This window comes from Dermochelys coriacea, chromosome 2 (genome assembly GCF_009764565.3).
Source record: "Dermochelys coriacea isolate rDerCor1 chromosome 2, rDerCor1.pri.v4, whole genome shotgun sequence".
NCBI classification, from domain to species: domain Eukaryota; kingdom Metazoa; phylum Chordata; order Testudines; family Dermochelyidae; genus Dermochelys; species Dermochelys coriacea.
This window is the reverse complement of record NC_050069.1, coordinates 228,254,917-228,272,425: the sequence shown is the minus strand read 5'-3', so window position 1 is coordinate 228,272,425 and position 17,509 is coordinate 228,254,917. Positions and strand designations below refer to the sequence as shown.

General features: G+C 40.3%; 1 long non-coding RNA gene across 1 annotated transcript in view; it reads left to right on the top strand.

Annotated features, from left to right (window-relative positions):
- The window catches only part of LOC122459007, a 94,386-nt gene extending 77,795 nt beyond the window's left edge, over nucleotides 1-16,591 (top strand). The window contains exons 2-3 of the long non-coding RNA XR_006279415.1: nucleotides 9,215-9,325; nucleotides 16,269-16,591. This is a non-coding gene — a long non-coding RNA (uncharacterized LOC122459007). The remainder of the gene's footprint in view (nucleotides 1-9,214; nucleotides 9,326-16,268) is intronic.
- The last annotated feature ends 918 nt before the right edge of the window (nucleotides 16,592-17,509 follow it).

Here is a 17,509-nt window from a genome sequence, read left to right as displayed (position 1 = left end):
ATTCCAGTGTATGAGGGGTATTACCCAATTGTATTTTGTAAATTGTATTTACCCAGCTATGTAATGCAGTATCATTGAGGAGAAAGATTAACAAATTATTAGGCAAACTGCAGTCATAAAAGGTTAAAGAATGAAGGTGACAAAATTGAATTCAATGGAAGGACAGGCAATCTTAGAGATTTCTCTGCTTTTGAGTAGTTTACTTTGCCATCGTAGCATCCTTCTAACGTAGACTTTCATGTTTAAAATATACTGTTAGCCCTTTTGACTGGGCAGCTAGCTGGTTTTCAAGGTCTAAAATGTTGTTCTCAGTAAGAGGAGATATTGATGATGGAGTCAGGTTGTTGTTTTTTTTGGATGCAGTCCTATTTATTTACAAAATGTGCATAAAGTTTTGTTTCCCTGAACACAGCAGGAATAAACAACAGGAAAGAGTTTATTTGCTCATAGCTCTTAGCCCAAAAGCTTTCTTAGTTTTTTCTCAGGGTCACACTACCAGTGCTTCTGTGTCTGTGTCTGGTGCTGTGTGTTTCTCACTGCATCTTCACACGCACACACGCACACACGCACACACGCGCACACGCGCACACACGCACACACACACACAGCCCCAGAAAACAATACCAGTGAACACTATCCACTCACACAGCTCATTTTCTGATCAGCCCCGCAGGCCCTGTGTTTTGGGTGGTGATTCCTATAGTTTCAGTTTTCCATAAAGAAGCTTGTTTCCTACTTTTATCCAGAACAAGGGGTTGCAGAGATGCCCACTAGTTTCTGAGGTTTAACCCAAACCCAGCATAACAGTATGTACAGGAATCAAATCATTCACTACTGAAATGTAGCCATTCTGAAGAGGCACATGAAAATGTTTGACACTCTACTGCAGCACGTCCTAACAATTTTGGAAGTAAAAAATAAGATATTGAATCCTATCACATTTAGGTCCTGATACTGCAATGAGCTCTGTGTAGACGGATTCCCCTTGCAAGATCAGGGCCTTAAACTGTAGGAGTTAAGTTAAATTGAAACACTGACTCAGACTGGAATTCAGCTAAGATGTCTTGGCTCAGTCTTCCAGTGCAATGGGATCCTTAAAGGACACAGTTCCACAAGACATCTGTTTAACATCTCATCTGAAAGACAGAGACATTATAGTAACTATCATTTATTAGAAAAGAATTTCAAAAAGAGATTATGCAGTTACATTTGAAACAAGAAAAAATAACAGAGATGTTTTCAGTATACCAGTCTAAAATGATTTGCCATGCATTAAGCGTGACCATTGTGTTATTTTCATAATGAGATGGCTAATGGGACTACAATATGAGCAGGCTTTGGACTGTATCTATGATAGAATCATAGAATATTAGGGTTGGAAGAGAGCTCAGGAGGCCATCTAGTCCAATCCCCAGCTCAAAGCAGGACCAACACCAACTAAATCATCCCAGCCAGGGCTTCGTCAAGATGGGCCTTAAAAACCTCTAAGGATGGAGATTCCACCACCTCCCTAGGTAACCCATTCCAGTGCTTCACCACCCTCCTAGTGAAGTAGTGTTTTCTAGTATCCAACCTAAACCTCCCCCACTGCAACTTGAGACCATTGCTTCTTGTTCTGTTATATGCCACCACTGAGAACAGCCGAGCTCCATCCTCTTTGGAACCCCCCTTCGGGTAGCTGAAGGCTGCTATCAAATCCCCCCTCATTCTTCCCTTCTACAGACTAAATAAGCCCAGTTCCCTCAGCCTCTCCTCGTAAGTCATGTGCCCCAGCCTCCTAATCATTTTCGTTGCCCTTTGCTGGACTCTCTCCAATTTGTCCACATCCCGTCTGTAGTGGGGGGACCAAAACTGGACACGATACTCCAGGTGTAGCCTCACCAGTGCTGAATAGAGGGGAATAATCACTTCCCTCAACCTGCTGGCAATGCTCCTATTAATACAGCCCAATATGCCATTAGCCTTCTTGACAACGAGGGCACACTGCTGACTCATATCCAGCTTCTCTTCCACTGTAATCCCCAGGTCCTTTTCTGCAGAACTGCTGTTTAGCCAGTCGGTTCCCAGCCTTTACCGGTCCATAGGATTCTTCCTTCCTAAGTGCAGGACTCTGCACTTGTCCTTGTTGAACCTCATCAGATTTCTTTCGGCCCAATCCTCCAATTTGTCTAGGTAACTCTGGACCCTATCTCTACCCTCCAGTGTATCTACCTCTCCCTCCTGCTTAGTGTCATCTGCAAACTTGCTGAGGGTGCAATTCATTCCATCATCCAGATCATTAATAAAGACGTTGAACAAAACCAGCCCCAGGACCGACCTCTGGGACACTCCGCTTGATACTGGCTGCCAACTAGACATCGAGCCATTGATCACTACCTGTTGAGCCTGACAATCTAAGCAGCTTTTTATCCACTTTATAGCCCACCAGGTAGTAAGACAGTGCCAGTATATTTTGAGTATAATACACCTTTAAACATTTCTAATTCTAAGCAAATTAGAACAAATGGGAATGTAGGGCCATGACTGGCATATCTAGTTTTGTAGAGCAGTCTGTTGAGTATGTGTGTCCTCATTCTAAGGTAAGAGTCTATGTCCCTCTGAAAAAAGGGTACATGGGATTTCTGAGTAAGGGTTCTCCCTAGTTTTGGACAATCCAATCATGGGCACTCTACACTTAGCTGAATCATGCCCCTGGATTGTAATGGCAGCTTCAAGTGCCCATAAATCCCATGGAAAAAGTGTGAGCAAAACACCATTTTTAATATATGGAATGAGCATAGATAATTGGCTAAAAAACTATGCATTAATTTGATATATTAAGTATTAAATACTTTCTCGATTTAAATAGCTGATGTCAGAGCTTCATTTGGGGTACAAGGGGAAAAATGATCTCTTGCTAAATTATCTAACCAAAGTAATAAAAAGGATCCTGCTTTCCTAATATAAAGTTATACTGTATCATGACTCATTCAACATTAAAACAAATCATGCATTGGATAAAAGATAGAGAAAGCTCATGCTGGGCTCTAATGGAGGAGGAGTAGTACTTAAAACCAATTCCCTTAATTTGTCCCTCTATTTGATGCATTAAAATAATTCATATACTAGTCCAGACATGATACATCATGTTGGCTACGGAAGTGTGGATTTTTATTAGTGAGAAATCTGAGGTCTAATACTCTTTTCACCCACAGCTCTAGTGTGCTACAACACAGCTTTAAAATGTTATATACCTGTCTAACTAGACACAAAACTTTTAGAAACTTGTCTGTTGCATCCCGAGAGCTTTAAACTTAGTAGCCTTTCAAACAAATACAATTTAGGTAAATAAGCACGATAGAAGTATCTTATTAACTAAGATTATTTCTTTTGCGGTAGCATCTTGGGGGCCCTCTGTTTGGAATAGAGTCCTTTTGTCTATGCACCATATAAATAAATAATACAAAACCTGTCTTTCCTCAAACAGCTTACAATTTCTAACTGATTTAGAGAAAGGTGAAGAATGGATGGAATGGGAGGACAATGCTATAATAAGTCAGGGTGCATGTGTAAATTAGTCAAAAGGGTGATTTCAATAATCACAAGTTGACTCTGAGATGGAGACCAAAGAATAGGATTTTGCTGGAATAATATCCTACAAGAACCATGAGGAAAGAAATAAAATCCAAGGCAATAGATTTATTTTTTACTGAGTTGAATAATGTTTTTATTGAGCCTCTCTTGGCTACAGAGAAACAAAAGTCAGAGATCACAACCAAGGGACTCTACAAGTATGGGCCTGTTGCTGCTCCTATTGATGTCAATAGCAAAACTCCCCTGATTCAATGGGAAGAGGATCAGGCCCTTGCATATTGGAAATTTTGGCTTTATTTGCAGTGTGAAGCACTAATAGTAATCAGATCAATACCTAGATCCTCTTATTAATCTAGAGCCAAATTAACTGCTGACATAAGCATGTGCAATTTGGTTGTCTGGAACAGAGTTTAAGCACTATGCCACTGATAACATACCTTTTCCTGTTCTCAGATACTTGAAGTAGATGCTGTAGCCAAGTGAGGTCCCTTTTATAAATCTTCTGTACACAGCACCTGTGGGAAATTGGCAGTGCCTGTTATTACTACTTCATAAGTTATGTCACTGGCATATCTTTGTGTAATGGGTACAAAAAAGATGTGCATTAACTAAACAGTTGCAACACAGTGTATCTGCCTCTGACCCAGATTTTGGCTGTGGCTGAGAAAGACACAGCACAACTTAGCCTGCGGGACTCATCCCAAAGTTGCTAGAAGACACCTGAGCTTGGGCCAGCCGTGCTCCAGGATGGCTCCTGGTGTAAGATAGAGAACCTCAAGGCTGCTCTAAATTATGCAGGTTGCCAGCTCTGTGCTTGGATGCAGAAAAGCACTGGACATGCCCCTTTTGCCCAGCCTTGACTTCTTTTATAGGCAATAAAGAGATTTGTTGATGAGACTACATATGACAATTCTGTTGGGCCTTAATCCACCAAAGCACTCACATATGTGCTTAACTTAAAGCTTGTGTGAAGTCCTGCTGTCTCCAAGAGATTATTCATGTGCTTATATTGAACACGTGCTTTACAAGAGTGAGGCCTTACTATGCAAATTAAGTGTGTTTTTATCAAATGTGAAATCCAAAATTAATGGAAACAAAAACGTTCTCTTACACATCTTTTACACTGTTTGTAGGAATAATGGGCCAAATTTTGGTGTTGGTCACCGGAGCTGACTTTCATAGCATTTCACCACAGCAACCAAGATCTGAATTTGGCCCTTCAGATTTTACCCCTCTGTCCTGAAAAATGTAATGTAATAGATGACTTTCTCACAGACTCACATTCACTGTATCTGAGCAAAAAAACTGCAAATGTCCACGGTCTGCCCTCTGCTATGTGTAAATTGAAAAGATTAATAAGTTACCATTGATAGAAGAGAACTGGAAGATGCTGATTCCATTCTAGCATCTTGCTCTAGGAATTAACCATATTCTTCCTTTCTAACTGAAGGGCAGCAAATTATGTGGCAGAAAATTCAGACTTTTTACAAGAGTTGTCTTTGTAAACAACAGGGTTACACATTGTACAATCTATGCAGGAGGACCTTGTGGCCTATGCCACATATTCCATTACCCTCTTGAACCAGGTCAAATACTGAGAGGGATCAATGGGCCCTTCAGCCTTCTAAGGCAGAATAACTTATTGCTGTGCAGGGTGCTCTGCGTGGGGTCTTTCAGATGAGACTAAGCAGGAAGTGCCCTTGTTTGTAACATTTTGCTTGTTGGGGACATTCTGTGGGTGGGATGGGGCAAAGAAGTGAGGGGATACGGTGGAACAATGTTCTCCTAAGTCTGATCTTCCACTAGAATAAAGGACCTTAAAGAGTAGTGTTAGTTTCTCCCTTGTAGTTCTAACCTGTACTGGGGATGGTCAGGGTGGGATTAGGAAGCCACAACTAGTTTCCTAATGGTTCTTCCTCCTTCCCCCAATGCTCATGGCTGGAGAAAACAATCTGCAGGAGCTAATTCAGATAAGAGTTAACTCAATTCACATATGAATGTATCCGATCACACCACTACAATCACATCCTGGGCACAAACTTAACTTTAGTAGGACCCAGTGGTAAGTTTCACATCTATCTGGTGCATCTGTAACATGTCTATCTGCAAGATAATGCTGATGGCAGTAACTTCTGAAAGAAACATGGAAAAGTAGATTTTACAGAAACTCAAGAAGATTACTGCTTTATAAAGGAGTGTTCTTTTTATGAGCACTCTAGAAGGAAATGATAGTTTTCAAGAGTCAGATAACAGCCAAATTTCCAGGGTGTATTGTCAATAACTGTGACAGTACAAGAGGAAAAAAGGAAATTTTTATTTTTAATGTCTTCTATGTACAAATTACTACTCAAGCATTTTATATTCCCACTTAAACTGTATGAGTAATACTATTGTGTAGTGATAAACGTTAACATCCATGCCACTGCAAATTTATTGAAAACTCCTTTTCTAATCCCCAGTGTGCTGAACTGTTTGTATTACGGACAGGTCTTTTCAGAAATGGGGTTTCAGTGGTTATAGTGATATCACTTTCCTGCATTTATCTGTGGCCTGTTTGGTTAGCATGCTCTGCATTATTAAAAAGTCTGACATAGTTCCAGAGCCAAGGAATTGTACACAGTCAGATCCTATTAGCATGGCTATGTTAAGCCACAATTGTTGTTTCCCATTTTGCTTTAATGGAATGTTGTGTTTTATTAATTACAGTGAGATCATTAGTATTTTTTGTATCAAGCCACTTTGTTTGAATAAAACATTTTTAGCAATTTGTTCATGAAGCTGAACTTGGGAATGTTGTTCTGCATTCTGCATGTTTGACACGAGCTGAGCTGTAAAAGCATAAATGTTTGATATTGCTCTGCTGGGAAATATGTTTCTACTTAGCTGTTTTTTTGGAGTATGAGTCGGAGAAGCATTCCTTATTAAGTTACTTTTTTTGTCACAAAAACCAACATGACTTTGCATTACCATTATGTTAACAGCATGGTTAAAACTATTAAGTCCCCCCCCCCCGCTTTTCTGACACTCCCGCATCCCTTTTGAAGACAGAGGTAGCAGTAATCATTACACTTAGAGATTCTGCAACTAGAACACACTTACTTTGTATTTACCCATGTTGTTGATGTCTTGTCCTCTAGAAACAGTTTGTAGGGGGATTAAATGTTCATACAAGGTATTTGGCAGCCCTGCAAACTAAAGCTCTTCTGTCTTTCACATAAGGAGCTAGTGGATGCACATAGATACATAACATATATTACATAATTAATTACAATTCTAAAGTAATTTTGTATAAAATTCTTGTTATTACTTTGGTCTTAATCATTATTAGGCGTCAATGGAAAGACAAAGAGTACCGTCTAGTAGCTGAATTTTTAGAGAATACCACTGTGGCAGACCTGGTTGAACACAATGCTTAGTGGCACCTTCCATGCTATAAGAAGTGCACCTGTACACTGAATTTGGCAAGTTTGGCGAGAAAAATACACTGAGCTTCAGGAACAGTTGATGTAATCAGGACAAGTTCCAGCAGTGAGTGATACTTGCCTTATATTAGGTCCCATGGTATGCGTTTCAAGAACACCTGCTTCTTCTGCAGTATGCTGAAAGCCCGAAGGCATCCATTAAGCACAATTTAACACATATGAGACAGGTGGGAAACTGTATGAAGTAGTCACTCTTAGCAAGAACGTTGTGTAGAAAGTAAAGTTAAGTGGGTGCATTGCCCCAAAAGATGCCCACACTTAAAATATTGTGTATAGCATCGAGGGTAACACATTGCATTCTTGGTGTAACATCAAATACAAATACTGATTTTTACTCCTGCAAACTGTGTGACTCAGCTGGAGTTCATGAATTGCCTCACAGAGGCTCTAATGGCTGGGACAGTGGTGGCTATGGCCAATGCAGAGGCTAAGTACAGAGAAATATGTGCTTTGAACAGGATTGAAGAAGAACAAATGCTTAGCAGAAAGACTCTTAAAGCACTTATTGAAGATGAACTGTGGAATATGAATGTAGTTTTTAGCAATCCTATCCACAAAAATGAATCACAGCACATATCCTTGAAAGCTGCAAAAGTGGAAGAAATCGCTGATGTGAGGATTCTGTTTGCAGCTGCTAAACTTTGCTGGCAAAGTATTTTATCCTGCAGTACATGGTTTCAGGGATCAATGCTGATGCCAAACTTGAAAAAATGATACTGCATAAGCTCTATTACTACTTTACCTGTTGCACTGGTGGTTGCAGTGACTTCTAGTACCAGCAAGTTTGACAGTAAGCAAGTGGAACACAAGGCTGCCATTTTCTCACAAAGCCTCATGTACAAGTGCTTGAGTGAAATGCAGGTTTGTCACACATACATGACAACTGTGTGGAACATGCATAATCTACCTTGCTGGAAGAGTTTTGTCATCACATGGCATAACGAAGCTGGTGCCTTGCTCTGTTCAGTGGAGTTTCTTCGTAGTTCCCATGAGAAGATTGACACTAAAATTATCTTGCATGCCATTAGTGCCACAGAGAAAAGAACTACTAAACTCCAGATTTTTGCACATGACACAGATGTTCTAGAGCTCTCTGTGACATGGTAGGTAAGACTTCCACACGATTCTGTTTTTGTCCCTGCTGCTGGGGGACATTAAAAGATGTGTCACTGCTGGGAGGTAACACTATTGGAAGACAGGCTGGAAAGACCAAATTAGCTTACTGGAGAGCCTTTGATTCAGCCTCCAAAGACTATCTCCTCACTCTGAAAGTGCTCAGAGTGGCTGAGACAAACACTGATGAGGCAATAAATGCACTGAAGGCATTCGTACACTGAGTTTACTAGTTGAAGACCAACATTACAACACTTGCAGAGCTACTTTGGTGGAAGTTTTCCAACAAGCAGAAAAATGGGCAAAAACTTCCACTGACAAGGGGCACATTTATGCCAGCTATCAAAAGGGAAAATTATCAAACTATTGAATGGCTCTGGGATGACTGAGCACATCCAAAACTATCCTCCTCTATCAGGCATAGCTGAGTCTTGGAGGATCTCCTGATCACATCAGGTACGCATGAATTACCATGAGCTACCAAATCAATCCTTCAGCTAAACAAATGCTTATTTACATAGACCAGATGCTCACTACCATGCAAATGTTTGGCCAGAAGCCTGCCTTGTATGGAGATGTATGAGTGCAGCATGGATGAGGATCAGGGTGATAACGTGTCCAGCAGTGGTGCCCTAGATGGAGATGACACTATTGATTACTTTGATGGATAAACGTTTTCAATTTTGCATGTCAAGGCTCACTTCCCTGGGATTAACAAAAGTCAATGCATCCCTTTGTTAAAATATAATTAAAAAGTTGCCACATCACAAAAGGTGACACCATTGAAATTATGTTTCCATAGATTTTTATGAATCAAATGACACCTCTCTTACCTATCATTAACTTACTCATGGAATGAGATTTTACTGCATTATGCTCCAAGACAAATGCAGCAGTTACTCCTTCTTGCCTCTGGCCTCCTGCTTGACTGTCTTCTTAAGAGTAGGCAGAAACAATGTCTTCTATCTGAGATACAAATTCAGTTAGTCTTCTCCATCATGGAGCATATTCTCATCTTCCCACTTTTCCTTTCTTCACACCCTAAGGAATAGGGAAAGAGATCCACCTTTATCAGATGAGGGGGGGAGATCTTCACTGGGGATAACAGAACCTTGAAGAGATCGGATCAGTGGAAGTGGCATTGAGGTCTTCTGGAGGTAAGTAGGAATAAGTTGATGGAAACAAAGGAATTGGGGTAACTAGAGATGGGGGAGATCTGCACAAGGGGGAGCAAAAGAGAGATGGTAAGAGAGTAAAAAGTGGGCGGAGAGATGGAAAATAATATGAAGAGGGGAATAAAATAGCAAGAGAGAAATGCACTTTTAAGGACAGAATTTATATAAACAGTTTTATATTTATGTCACTACATTTTATTGATGTCCTGGGAAACAAGGGAGAACAAAGCCCTAAATGGGAAATTCTGGCTCATTTGCAACTTGCAATGTAGCAAGATTTTCTTGGCTCAGTTTAGCCTGGGGACTGGTTGGGGAGCAGAGGTTTTAAGCTAGCAATGGCTCCGGAATGGGGATGCAAGCATGAGAGACTTGTCTGAGCACTGACTGCAAGTCATTTAGTGTACCTTCATGCCAATTTATACATGAAAATAGTTGCATGAAATTACTGCTGGTGTAGCCCATTGTTACAGAATTAAGTTTCAGAATATATGCACAAAGTGTATATTACATAGTTCATGCTATGTTCTGTGCACAGTACACAATACTGAACATTTCATGAGACAGAGAGTGAAATTTTAATGTGCTAACAGAGGTCAGGTTTTCAACATGCTATTGCTAAACTACTGTTGCCACAATTATGATAAAGAGGATGTGCCGATACAATTGTTACTGCACAAACATGTCTTATCAGTTGAATTTCTGTATCAAAAACAGAGGAATGCATGTAGTACAGATAACTTATATTAAAAGTGCTTGCCCATGCACTTCTTGCAGGCTTGCCCCTTTAGATTTGAGCTGCAAAATTCAGATCCAGATTCTGAACTCTGAAAAATCTGCTGGTTTGTTTCTGGCTAATATACAAATTGGGACCACCCAGCCTGGTGTAGATTCTGTCTTCTAGCTCTCTCAGAACTCGAGAGCTCGTGTCTGGGGTTTTGGTTCAGGTATTTGCTAGGTTAAGATGGCAAGTCTTACCTTTAGTGGAAACCAAAATAAACCCGTTGAATTAAATAGGAGCGACACAGAGATCTCTGAGGAGGAATTTAGATCATTCCATTTAAAAATTCACTTAAGAACTGGCCTAAGCATTGGTCACATTGTTGTGAACTGCTTTCTGTACTGATTTCACACCAAGTTGTATGGACTTATGCTACTACCAACCTCGAAAGGCAAATGCAGAGACAAATACAAAATCTTGAACTAGCAATTTGTGACACTGCCTAGTAGTTCTGAAGTCCATCAATGAATGGATTTTACTGCTGTATTGGTCTGGCTCCTGTGGAAGCCAATGGAAAAACTTCTATAGACTTCACTAGCAACAGGATTGGACCCTGAATATTTTTTCCACCTCTGAGATATACTCTTGATCCTAAAGAGTTTTTTAATCAAATTTAAAATGAGGTGCTGTCTGAATGCATATCTACTTATTACATTTCCTACTGTTACCACAATGTATATGTTGGCTCGAAGGAATTGTTAGAGAAGTACAGACCATATTGATCTTTCTATTTCCTTGTGGCTCAGAAACAAAAGTCCATTAAAACAAAAACAACTTTTGTTAGCGGTTAAAGGTTGTTGGACATGAGAAACATTTGCCTACAGTAGCACTGGCTGTCTTAATAACTGTGTCTAGGGTTGAAGAATAATCAATACTCTGTGAAAACGCCAGTGTCTCCAACAGCAAATACGAAAGAACATTAATCAATGGAGAATCTACAAAAATATGGCTTGTTTATTTTTTCCCTTTTTCCAAACAGACACATTTCTTAACTCTGTTTTGTCCAGGATCAGGGTTTGGAAAATGTAGCTGTTTACTAGCTTGTCATCATCTCTTGGTGTGGTCTTTCTAGGGGGTCTCAGCATTTCCTAACTGACCCTCCTCAGTTTGTTTTCAATTAGATCAATTCATGGACCCTCTCCTTAAATTGAGTTTATCAGCCCTTCAATTCCAAAGCTTACAGTCTTCTTCTGTCTCCTTATTGTTTTCTCAGAGGCAGCCTGGTGCAAGGCTGTTGCCCCTTTGCTATCTCAGGCCTCCTCTTCCCTCTCTGTTCTCTCACCTTTATAGCTAGGGTGACCAACTTGCAAGCATGAAAAATCAGGACAAGGGGGAATATAAGACAAAGCCCCAAATATCAGGACTATCTCTATAAAATTGGGACATCTGGTCACCCTATTTATAGCAGCTTTTGTTTTCTCTATTGGTCACAGCTGTGGGTGCCTGTCGCCATGATTGGCAGTTCTGGCAGCTGTGTGGGAGTGTGATCAGGCTGCTTGTCTGCAACCAGGAGGCACCTTCCTCTCCCTTCTGCCTATGCTCAGAATGGGGCTTGTAAACCACATTACATAGCTGCAGGATTAAACCTACTGATCTAGTCATGGGTAGATAGAAATGAAAGGGGAGGAGGCCCTGTTGTAAGAAGCCAAACTCTTCTTTCCTCCCATCAGCTCCAGCTGCAGGAAATTGGAAGGGTTCTTTCTGTGTCTTTTGATGCCTCCATCTAAATCCACCTAGCTCTCATGCTGGGGTGGTTGTATGATATTTTACCCTACCCTGAATCTGAGGGTAAGGCCTCTATTACTTTTACTTAAGGTCCTAGCTGCTCTAAAAAGGGTCAAGAAAGAGGGGCAGAATAATGCCTTTCAGTGGATTTTTTTGGGTGGGTCTCCTTCCATGAATATTTCCTACCTCTGCTGCTGGAAAAAAAGCAAAGACCAGGAGAGCATTTTTTCTAATGAAAAACCATTACAGAGCAGTATTATGGAGCAATGGTAAAATCTTTTGATCATTCTTCCCATTTAAGGTCAAGACAAAGCCTTTTCAAATGATCTATGACTGAAAAATGCAGTCAGCAGGTGCAACCATGAGTTTTGGAGGAAGACAGTTTTTAGGGGAACAGTAGAGGCATAAATGAAGCATTGAATTCGGCTTTGCTAAAACAGTCTGACAGCCAGAAAAATTGATGGAAATGTAAAACTTTGATTTTTTTTTCACATGACAACTGGTTCATCTTGCTTTTTATTTTTGATTTTGTTAGTGAAGATGGGACCAACTGCTTCATTGCATAAACAGCAATATTTATTGATGATTTACTGAAATATCACCTTGAGAAAAAAACATGATTTTGCTCAGAATGAAACTGTGTCATAGTTACAGTAAAGATGGTGTTCAAGTGGTCAAAATGGCAAAATCTCCTTCCTCTATATCTGCAAATTCTCAAACACGTAAAAATCAAAGTTCACATTCACAAAGTAAAAATGAAAAGCTTGTTACTGCTCTAGTGCCACAACTTACACCATCATTTTTATTTTTTCATTGCCTGGTGCTTTGCCTATGTGGAGGAATCATCATATTTGTGTCAGTTATGTAAATCACTTCTTAAAATTCAGATCTATGAATTATGACCACTGTTCTGACATGCTGTTTATTGCATCTGAATAATGTATTTTGGGTAGCCTCCCTCTTCACAGCTACCTTCCATGATGACTTTTATAAAACATGCCCGACCTATCCTGCACATCCCCCAAGTATAAGGTAAAATACACTAATTAGTAAGCTGATTAATTGATTTAAACATCAAGGATAACAATTAATCTGATTCATGATAAGTTTACATGAAGTACTATCTTTCCTTACAATCAGTTGCAGCAATATCAATGGGATAACTTGTGGATCAATTTAATGTTTAGCATGAATTAGAATATTGCAAGTTAGCTCTGTAATATTGTGGTTTCGGCTGATAGGAGCATCTATAAATGTCTCCTGAGTCTTCATTATAAGATGCTGTTCTTTTAGTTGCTTATAACTTTGCCTAGCTCTAACCCTTGACGCTGAAATTTTACATGCTGGGTGTCTGCCTCAGGCTGAATTTCTTGGGGAAAAGTTCAGGCAAAACTTCTGCAGCTGCGAGTGCTCAGCACTTCCGCATATCAGATCCCAGGGTATCAAGCTGGGTACCCAGAAAATGAGGAAGACACAACCAGTGAGCAACGCTGAACAGTTTGGTTTGAAGTGACTTGCCAGCATCCCATGGCAACACTGTGGTGCGGAGGCAGGGATGGAATCCAGTTCTCTAGGGCAGTATTCAGGTGCCTTAACCTTGAGACTGTCCCTCCTCTTCCTGCAATCCCCTGCTTCATTCACTACTCACCTTCCAACTTCTGCAACAAATGCGGCAGGAGTCCTACAGATAGGTTTCCTTCAATACACAACCCTGATTCATCCCCAAAACAGGTCCATCCTGTGTACTGAATGAGGAAGAGGTGTGTGTGTGTGTGTGTGTGTGTGTTAGAGGGGTGGAATAATATGTGATAATGTAATTAAAGGGTATATCGTAATGCATATATTCAAGGGAGCTGAATTAAGGTTGCATAGGCAACTTTAATTCTGACTTTTCCTAACTTTGGAGTGCTTGACTTTGCAACTGTAATGTTCTTTTTACATCATTTTTATTGTGTAATGTAAATCATCATTGGTTCCTGCTGCTCTTAGTGACACAAACTTTCTGTTTAAAGCCATATACTATGGCTTGTTTCTAATGTTCAAACTTTTCAAATATCAATTTGCTGCACTCATTTCATTTTGTATTTATAATTATTCATTATAAATATAATATTTAAGTGTAATATTTAATCAAACTACTTTTAACTCACAAAAACACCAGCAGGACTCCCAGCAAGACCGATAGAGGCTTTACAAAGAGCTGTAGTTCATTCAGAAGCAAAAGATGTCCATTTAATAAAAAGTCAAAAACATGCACACTCTGAAATGAACAGTGATGCCTTGAGGGCTGGAAGAGGGCAGAAAGAAACATATTTCAAAAGGAGAAGAGGGAAAATAGGGTAAAAAAGGAGCAGAGAGCTGCAAGAAAGTGTGTGTGTGTGTCTGTATCCTGTGGGGACCAAAAGAATTCATTTCCTACTCACAGACCCCAGTTCAACTAGGTACTTAAAGATGGGGGTAGTCCCATGAGTAGGGCCCTACCAAATTCACGACTCATTTTGGTCAATTTGGTGGTCAGAGTATTTTTAAAATGGTAAATTTCACTATTTCAGCTATTTAAATCTGAAATTTCACTGTGTTGTAATTGTAGGGGTTCTAACCCAAAAAGGAGTTATGGGGAGGTATTGCAAGATTATTGTAGGGGGGTTGCAGTACTGCTACTCTTACGTCTGCTGCTGCTACTGGCAGAGGCGCAGCCTTCAGAGCTGGGCAGTTAGAGAGTTGTGACTGCTGACCAGGAGCCCAGCTCTGAAGGCAAAGCCACTGCCAGCAGCAGCGCAGAAGTAAGGGTAGCATGGTATGGTATGTCACGCAGCTCTGAAGTCAGCACAGAGGTAAGGGCGACAATACCATGACCCGCTGAAATAATCTTGTGACCCTCCTGCAACTCCGTTTTGCGTCAGGACCCCCCATTTGAGAAATGCTGTTCTTCCCGCATGAAATATGTATAGTATATGGTAAAAGCACACAAAAGACCAGATTTCATGGGGGAAGACCAGATTTCATGATCTGTGATGCTTCTTAGCCTCCCATGATCACTCTGAGGCTCTTATTTTTTCCAGAGGTATAATGACAAATATTAATTTGGAATGTCTTCTCCTGAAGGCAAGTCTACACTAGAGTGCTACGTCGGTGCAGGTGCACTGATACAGCTGTGTGCTGTAGTGTGTTCGTGAAGACTCACTATGCCGATGGGAGAGCACTCTCCTATTGGCATAATTAAAGCTTCCGCCTGTTGTGGAGGTGCAATGTCTGCAGGAGAGTATCCACCGCTGACTTAGCACTGGTGTGGACAGAGCTTAGGTCGATGTAACCTGCATTGCTCAGGGGGGTGTCTTTTTCATACCCCTGAGCGATGTAAGTTACATCGATTTAAGCAGTAGTGTAGACCAGCCCTAAGAGATTACAGACTGATCTAGCAAGGGGATGAGTTGAAAAGATGGAAGAGGTCTCTTCTATTTCTAACTGCATGATTCTATCCCACTTTTTCAAAATATTCAAATATGAAATCACTCACAGCTGAATTTTAAATAATCAAAACAAGCTATTAGCTACGTTGCCGCATCACACTCATATTTTGTAATGTATGGAATATAAAAAATTGCTAGTTTTTTCACCACCTGGTGAAAATAGCAATTCCTGTATTTGTAGCAAACAGAAATCCTGCCTCTTATAAAACAAAAACTGTTAATGAAAAGGGAGTAATTTGTAACTTGCATTATCACCCTGAGTTTGGTAATAGATGTAAAATAGTGCCTTATAATCATGATATATTTATATTTTGTGTGTGTATATATATATATATACACACACACACAAATATAATCTGACAGATAATATTTTTTACTTTGTTCCTATCAAATATTAAATGTCATTTTCATGCTTCAGTTAACTTCCTCCAAATAGCTGGGAGCATGATTCAAATATACATAGCACAAAGTTTTGTTAAATGAAGCCCACATAACCCTAACTAGAATTTGAAGAAATTAAACCTACTGTTTTTATAGAAAACACATGAAAATTAATTATTCAATATTTACCTCTTTCTATCACTTCTCCATTTGTAAAAGGTAAGCTAAGTCACTCCTAAAGAGTGCTGCAAAATTAAAGTAAAATTGTCCATACTATGAGATATTTTGATATGCTTCTGTCATGTCACCTTTGTCTCCATCCTATTTATTCTGTCATCGCTGAAAACTCAAACAGGGATCTGAAAGTCAAGCAATCATTCTTTTTATTACTCCAAGGAGCTCACATTCTAAAGACAAGCAGGCAGAGTCAGGAAAAAGAGAACAAGATGAGGTAATCTTATCAAATTGCACAAATTGCATCTATATAATGTGAAGACTAATTGTTCTAGTTGATATTTCAACATTCTGTGATAGAACCGTATTAGTAATTACTATTACTCATCTTTTGAAGGACAGTTTGGAAATATCAGGAGAACCTGCAACAGAAGAAGCTATTCTTAGACTAAAGCCTCTGTGAACATGAAGACCTGGAGAGGCAAATTTACAGCTTGAGTGGTGGGATACGGAGTAAATGAAATGTGTAAGCAGAAGAAAGTTTGTCACTTGTTTGATTCTTCCTTTTACACTGCTCTGTATGAGCTTAAGAAAGGAAGAAGTCTTGATGTATGTTCTAGCTTTCATATAGTCATTAAAACTTGTTTTGAGGAGTGTTTTATTTTAACGTGTGATCTGGTCAGATGAAAAAAAGACAAAACATCACTGAAAGCTGGAAACAGGCTGTGCATTAGAGGAAATTCAAGAATGTACAAACATTATAGATAATATTGTGTACTGATATGATTGGGTATTTCAGGCATGTTTTTTTTCTGTAGCACTTACAGTTGGCTATTATATGCTGTGACAGGGTCAGGCCAGATGGCTATAGGAGAGTAATCTTATTGGGACCCAGGAAGTGGGTGGGCAAAGCCTGCCCACTGCTAAAGGATTCCCCCCAGCCTAAGAGGGGGATCCACAGGACCTGGAAAACCAAATAATTACGGGGGACAACTAATGAACAACAGGGACGGGAGTGCGGTCAAAGGATCAAACGAAGGGAACCAGACGAGAACACCGAGGAGAGAACCCCAGACAGTGCCCACTGCTATAGGAGAGTAATTTTTTTTTTGTTTTGCCTTTTTTTTTTTGACACCAAATAAATCCGGGGGACAACTAATGAAATAACAGGGACAGGAGTGTGGTCAAAAGGTCAAACGAAGGAAACTGGATGGGGACACCGAGCAGAGAACCCCGGACAGCGCCCACTGCTATAGGAGAGTAATCCTACTGGTATCTGGGAAGTGGGCGGGCAAAGCCTGTCCACTGCTAAAGGATCCCCCCCAGCCTAAGAGGGGGATCCACAGGACCTGGATACCAAATAAATCCAGGGGACAACTAATGAAATAACAGGGACAGGAGCATGGTCAAAGGGTCAAACGAAGGGAACCGGACGGGGACACCGAGCAGAGAACCCCAGACAGAGCCCACTGCTCCTTAAAGACGTCAAGGGAGTCAGAGGACGCCGCCCAAAGGAACTCTGCCCAGATACGTGAACGGACCGAGGATCGGAAATAGGCACCACAATCACAGGAGACTCCATCGGCCAACCTCCTCACTCTGGTTTTATAGATGGCCATTTTAGCTAGGGCCAGGAGG